We start from the raw sequence: 6,467 nt of genomic DNA on the forward strand, positions 1-6,467 counted from the left end.
CAGGAAGGCCAGTGCTCTGGGGTGCAGGGGCTGGGGGGTGGTGGGAGGCGCCCACTTCCTGATCTGTTTATGGCTGTGTGGGTGTGGTTGGCCTTTCGCATAGAGGCATTTTTTCGCTCTTTCCCCTTGCAAAAGAATGCAGATTGCGCATTATCTAAAGAGGCAGCTCAGGGCGAAATTACGTACATGGCAGTGGTGTGAGCACCGCGGCCTGGGCAGTGGCGCCCTGAGGCTGTCTTGCCGCCAGCTCACCTCTGTGCCTGTGCCCTTTCGGAGGACATCGGATTTGTTGTCACAGGTGGCACATGGGCTGAGGTGTAGCTATTACGTGGACTGGAATACGAGTGTCCACGCCTTGGACTGAGCTGGGAACAGGAAAGGTACGGGATGCAGTGGCGAGAAGCGTTATTACTGCTTGGGCTGGAAATTAAATTTCGGCATCAAAATCCTATAATGCTTAAAGGAGCCCACCTCAAAAGTCCAAGGGAAAATTCCCCCTTAACTTTTTCTTTCCATTCTATTCAATTTTTTATTAAACTGTTTAAAATGATTATAGAGTCACATACAGTTGTAAGAAAAAAGGCAGAGAGCCCCAGGCACCCTTTACCCTTTTTCCCCCAGTGGTAACATCTTTCAAACTGTAGTAAGATATCGCCCCTGGGCTGTTAACACTGATGCAGTCCAGATACAGAGCATTCCATCCCCCCAACGCACAGCTCTCCTTTTATAGCCTCCCCCAGATCCCTCCCTTCTATTCCCCACCCCTCCTTAACCCCTGGCACTCGCTAATCTGTTCTCCATCTCTGTATACTTCTGTCATTTCAAGAATGTTCTATAAATGCATTCATCCAGTGGGTGAGTTTGGGGATTGACTTTCTTCACTCAGCATAATTCTCTGGAAATGCATCCAGGTTGTTACGTGTATCACAAGTTCAATCCTTTTTATTACTGGGTAATATTTCATGGTGTGACCGGAATACAGTCTGTTTATCCATTCACCTATTGAAGGGCATCTGGGTTGTTTCTGGTTTGGAGCAATTAAAAATAAAAGCTGCTCTGAACATCAAGTACCAGCTTTTGTGTGAACATAACTTGTCATTCTCTGCCCCAGAGGGCAATTGCTAGGTCAGACATACAATAGTTACATATTTAGTTTTTTTAAGGAACTGCCAAACCATTTTCCAGAATAGCTGCACCGTTTTACATTCCCACCAGCAATGTGTGAGTAATCCAGTTTCTCCACATCTTTTCCAGCATTTGGGGTTGTCACTTTTTTTTTATTTTAGCTTTTTTGATAAGTGTGCAGTGATATTTCAGTGTGGTTCTAATTTGCATTTCCCAATGACTCATGTAGCTCAGCAACTTGTCATGTGCTTGTCATCCATCTATATATTCTCTCAGTAAAATGTCTGCTCGTGTGTTCTGCCCATTTTCAAATTGGGTTGTTCTGTTTCTTCACTGTAGAGTTTTGACAGTTCTTTTCATTGTCTATACTCAAGTCTTTGTCAGATACGTGGTTTGCAAATATCTTTTTCCCAGACTGTAGCTTTTCATCCTCTTAACAGGATTTTTCTCAGAGGAAAAGTTTTACTTTTGATGAAGCCCAGTTTATCAATTTTCCCTTTTATGGATTGTGTTTTTGGTGTGAAGTCTGAGAACTCTCTGCCTAGCCCAAGAACCTGAACATTTCCCCCTGTTTTTTTTCCTAAAAGTTTTATAGTTTTCTATTTTACATCCAGGGTCCACTTTGCATTAATTTTTATATAAACAGTGAGGTTTAATTCGAGGCTTATTTTTCTGCCTGTGAAAGTTCAATTGCTCCAGCCCCATTCATTGGAAAAACAGTCCTTCCACCATTGAATTGCTTTTGCTCATTGGTCAAGCATCAGTTGAGCGTGTTTGTGTGGGTATCATTCTGGGTCCTCTGTTCTGTTACCTGTGTCTAACATTCCACGAATGTCACAGTCTTGATTATTAGCTATGTAATAGGTCTTAAAATCAGATAGACTGATTTGTCCCATTTTATCTTCTTTTTTAAGATTGTTTTAGCTCTCCTAGTTCCTTTGCATTTTCATGGGAATGTTAGAATAATCTTGTCTATTTCTACAAAAACTCTTGATGGGGTTTTGATAGGAATTGTGCTAAATCTATATATTAATCTGGGGAGAAATGACATCTTTACTATGTTGAGTCTTTCAAACCATGAAAATGGTAGGTCTCACCATTTATATATCTTTTTTTATTTCTTTCAGCACACAGCTTCTGCATATGTTTTGTTATATTTACACTTAAGTTGTTTGAGCTTTTCTAAGTGTTTGTAAATGGTGTTGTGATTTTAATTTCAGTGTCTCCATGGCCATCGCTAGTATGTAATCAATTTTGTATATTTATCTTGTATCCTGTGACCTTGCTGAGCTCACTTACCGGTTTTACTTTTATATCTTGCTGAATTCTAATTGCTAATATTTTGTTAAGGATTTTTGCTTCCACGTTAACGAGGGATATTGATTTGTAGTTTTCTTTTTTTGTTGTCTTTGTTGGATTTGGTGTCAGGTTAATACTAGCTTCATAAAATGAATCGGGAAGTGTACCCTCCTCTTCTGCTTCCTAGAAGAAATTGTTCAGAATTGTATTACTTCTTTAAATGTTTGGTAGAATTCTCCAGTGAAGCCATTTGCACCTGGAATTTCCGTGGGGGGAGTTTTTTTCATTAGAAATTCAGTTTCCTTAATAGATACAGACTGTTCAAATTACCTATTTCATAATGGATGAGTGGAATAGTTCGCACTTTTCTAGGAATTGGTCCGTTTTCATCTAGGATGTCAAAGTTATGTGTTTAGAGTTGTTTGTAGTTGTTCCCTTGTTATCCTATTGATGCCTGCAGGGTCTGTAGTGCTGTCCCCCTTTTCATTCCAAATATTGGTGATCTGTGTTTCTTAGTCTTGCCAGGGATTTGTCAGTTTACTGATATTTTTAAATAACCAGCCCTTTGTTTCATTGATTTTCTGCTTGTTTTTCTGTTTTCTATTCCATAGATTTCTGCTTTTTCTTATCTCCTTCCTTCTGCTATTGTTTTAGGTTTATTTTGCTCTTCTTTTTCTAGGTTCTTAGATTATTGCGTTGAGGGTTTTCCTCTCTGCTAATGCAAGCATGTAGTGCTATAAATATTCCTCTCAGCCCTGCTTTAGCTGTGTCCCACAGCTAAATTTTGATGTGTTGTATTTTCATTTTCATTCAGTTCAATGTCTGTTTTTATATCCCTTGAGACTTCCTCTTTGACCCATGTATTACTTAGAAGTGTGTTGTTTAGTTTCACAGTGTTTGGAGATTTTCCTGCTATCTTTCTGTTACTGATTTCTAGTTTGATTCTCTTAAAGGTCAGAGACCATACTCTATATGCTTGCAGTTCCTTTAAATTTGTTGCGGGTTTGTGTGTGTGTGTGTGTGTGTGTGTTGACAACATATGGTCTATTTTGCTTCGTAGGCACCTGAAAAGAATATGTGTTCTGCAGTCGTTGACAGACTTTTTTTTTTTTTAACATATTTTTATTTAAATTTATTTATTTATTTATTTATTTTTGGCTGCATTGGGTCTTCGTTGCTGCTTGTGGGCTTTTCTCTAATCGCAGCGAGCGGGGGCTGCTCTTCATTGCAGTGCGCGGGCTTCTCATTACAGTGGCTTCTCTCATTGTGGAGCACGGGCTCTAGGTGCATGGGCTTCAGTAGTTGTGGCACACGGGCTCAGTAGTTGTGGCTTGCAGGCTCTAGAGCGCAGGCTTAGTAGTTGTGGCACACGGGCTTAGTTGCTCCGTGGCACGTGGGATCTTCCCGGACCAGGGCTCAAACCCGTGTCTCCTGCATTGGCAGGCGGATTCTTAACCACTGCGCCACCAGGGAAGCCCCCGTTGATAGACTTTTAAATATATCTCAAGACTTTGAGACAGATCACTAACTCTTGAAGGGTATGTGATACATTACTTTTTTAAACTTGTATTTATTTATATATTTTTTATTGGAGTATAGTTGCTTTACAGTGCTGTTGGTTTCTGCTGTACAATGAAGTGAATCAGCTCTATGTATACATACATCCCCACCCTTTTGGACCTCCCTCTCCTCCTCCCCCCATCCCATCCATCTAGGTCATCACAGAGCACCAAGCTGAGCTCGCTGTGCTATACAGCAGGTTCCCACTGGCTCTCTGTTTTACACATGGTAGTGTATTTACATCAATCCTAATCTCCCAATTCATCCCACCCTCCCCTTCCCCCACCCGTGTCCACACATCCATTCTCTACATCTACGTCTCTATCCCTGCCCCATAAATAGGTTCATCTGTACCATTTTTCTAGATTCCGCATATATGTGTCAATATACGATGTTTGTTTTTCTCTTCTGACTTATTTCATTCTGTATGACAGACTCTAGGTCCATCCACATCTCTACAAATGACCCAATTTCATTCCTTTTTATGGCCAAGTAATATTCCATTGTATATATGGAATATATATACATCTTTATCCATTCATCTGTTGATGGACACTTAGGTTGCTTCCATGTCCTGGCTATTGTAAATAGTGCTGCAGTGAACATTGGGGTGCATGTGTCTTTTTGAATTATGGTTTTCTCAGGGTATATGCCCAGTAGTGGGATTGCTGGGTCGTATGGTAGTTCTATTTTTAGTTTTTTAAGGAACCTCCATACTGTTCTCCATAGTGGCTGTATCAGTTTACATTCCCACCAACAGTGCAAGAGGGTTCCCTTTTCTCCACACCCTCTCCAGCATTTATTGTTTGTAGATTTTTTGATGATGGCCATTCTGACCGGTGTGAGGTGATACCCCATTGTAGTTTTGATTTGCATTTCTCTAATGATTAGTGATGTTGACCATCTTTTCCCACGCCTCTTGGCCATCTGTATGTCTTCTTTGCTGAAATGTCTGTTGAGCTCTAATGCCCATTTTTGGTTTGGGTTGTTTGTTTCTTTGACATTGAGGTGCATGAGCTGTTTGTATATTTTGGAGATTAATCCTTCGTCAGTTGCTTCATTTGCAAATGTCTTCTCCCATTCTGAGGGTTATCTTTTCATCTTGGATTTATGGTTTGCTTTGCTGTGGAAAAGTTTTCAGAATAAGTGATCTAAAATCCTTCTGAGTTCACCGAGGAGGGCTGTGAAACCTTCTCTCTGGTGAGATTCTTGTCAGTGGAGTCACCACCTTTCTTCCCTGATAGGTGTGGGCCTCTCTGAAGGATAGAACTTGGATCAGCTCAACATATGGCTCAATGAAGTTTCCTGGCTGACATTTTTACTCTTATGTTTCCAAGAGCTACAACAAGACGTTGTTTCCCTTCTTCTCATCGAGTTCTTCTCATCGCTAAAGCCAGAGGAAACCTTGGGTCATCTGGTCCACCCTTTCATTTGGCAAGTGAAGGAATAAGGTCCAAGAGGTTAAGTTAGATTAATTTTTAAAATACTTTTATGAAATTAACATATGTTTCTTATAGAAATGTATTAGATATAGAGAAACAAAAATAAGGGGAAAAGTGTGTATATAATCTTACAACCAAAAAGTAACTACAATTATTATTTTGGAATGTATCCTCCCAAGTTTTCAGAAATGGGATCACATTGTACTACAATTTTTTTTTCTTTAACAACAGACATGAACATTTTCCAAGATGTTATTCCTAATAGCAGAATATGTTTCCACAGTACAGATATACCATCATTTATATGCCATAAGTGATGTGCATTTGATGGGTATATAGGCCGTTACAGTTTTCACTGTGTTAAATAACATTGTGATGAACATCTTTCTCCTAGAAATGAAGACACTGGATCATTTTTAGCTTTTCAGCCCTGTTGCCAGATTGGATTATCAAGGTTTTCTGTTTGTCTGGACAGAGTTGCTTTAGTTTTGACTTGTGTTGGTTTTAGAGTCAATATCGATGACCTGAGTTCAGGTAGCGGGCCTTGTTTAGGTCCCCAGCGTTTCAGGGCGCGGATTAAACGGCCATCTGGATCCAGGAGGATAACCCTCCCTTCCTCAGAGGGTGGAGTTGCTGGAACGGTGCCGTGCAGTCTACACCTTCCTATGAGGCATCCCGCCTTGGCCCGGTCAGGAAACAGGAAAACAGGCAGGTTATATTCAGCCTGGGACCTGAACCTTGTAAAACCAGCCACCCAGCCCGGTTTTACGTGCCAGGCAACAAAGGGACAAGCTTGCTCACCCCGGCCTGCTTCCTCTCTCTGGGACCTGCCGTGAGAACACTGTTCTGCACTCAAAATATGCCTTGAACTCGCTTTGTCATAGTAATTGCCCCCATAAAATGGACCAGGGCACCACATGAAAATGTCCCATATTTAGAGACCCAGTCCTGCCTGCTTCTTATGGCTGGTGACGCGCGAGGACCTCAGCCCCGGTCACTCTGCCCAGGCACCGCTGGCGGTGCTGAGAGTCCAGGAGGGAA

At 41.2% G+C, this 6,467-nt stretch overlaps 1 protein-coding gene across 1 annotated transcript in view; it reads left to right on the top strand.

Annotated features, from left to right (window-relative positions):
- The window catches only part of PDE9A (phosphodiesterase 9A), a gene marked incomplete at its 3' end in the record, with an annotated part of 128,989 nt that overhangs the window by 65,081 nt on the left and 57,441 nt on the right, over window positions 1-6,467 (top strand). The gene's annotated exons all lie outside the window — the stretch shown is intronic.

The sequence above is a fragment of the Lipotes vexillifer genome, unplaced genomic scaffold, assembly GCF_000442215.2.
Source record: "Lipotes vexillifer unplaced genomic scaffold, Lipotes_vexillifer_v1.1 scaffold1944, whole genome shotgun sequence".
NCBI lineage: Eukaryota > Metazoa > Chordata > Mammalia > Artiodactyla > Lipotidae > Lipotes > Lipotes vexillifer.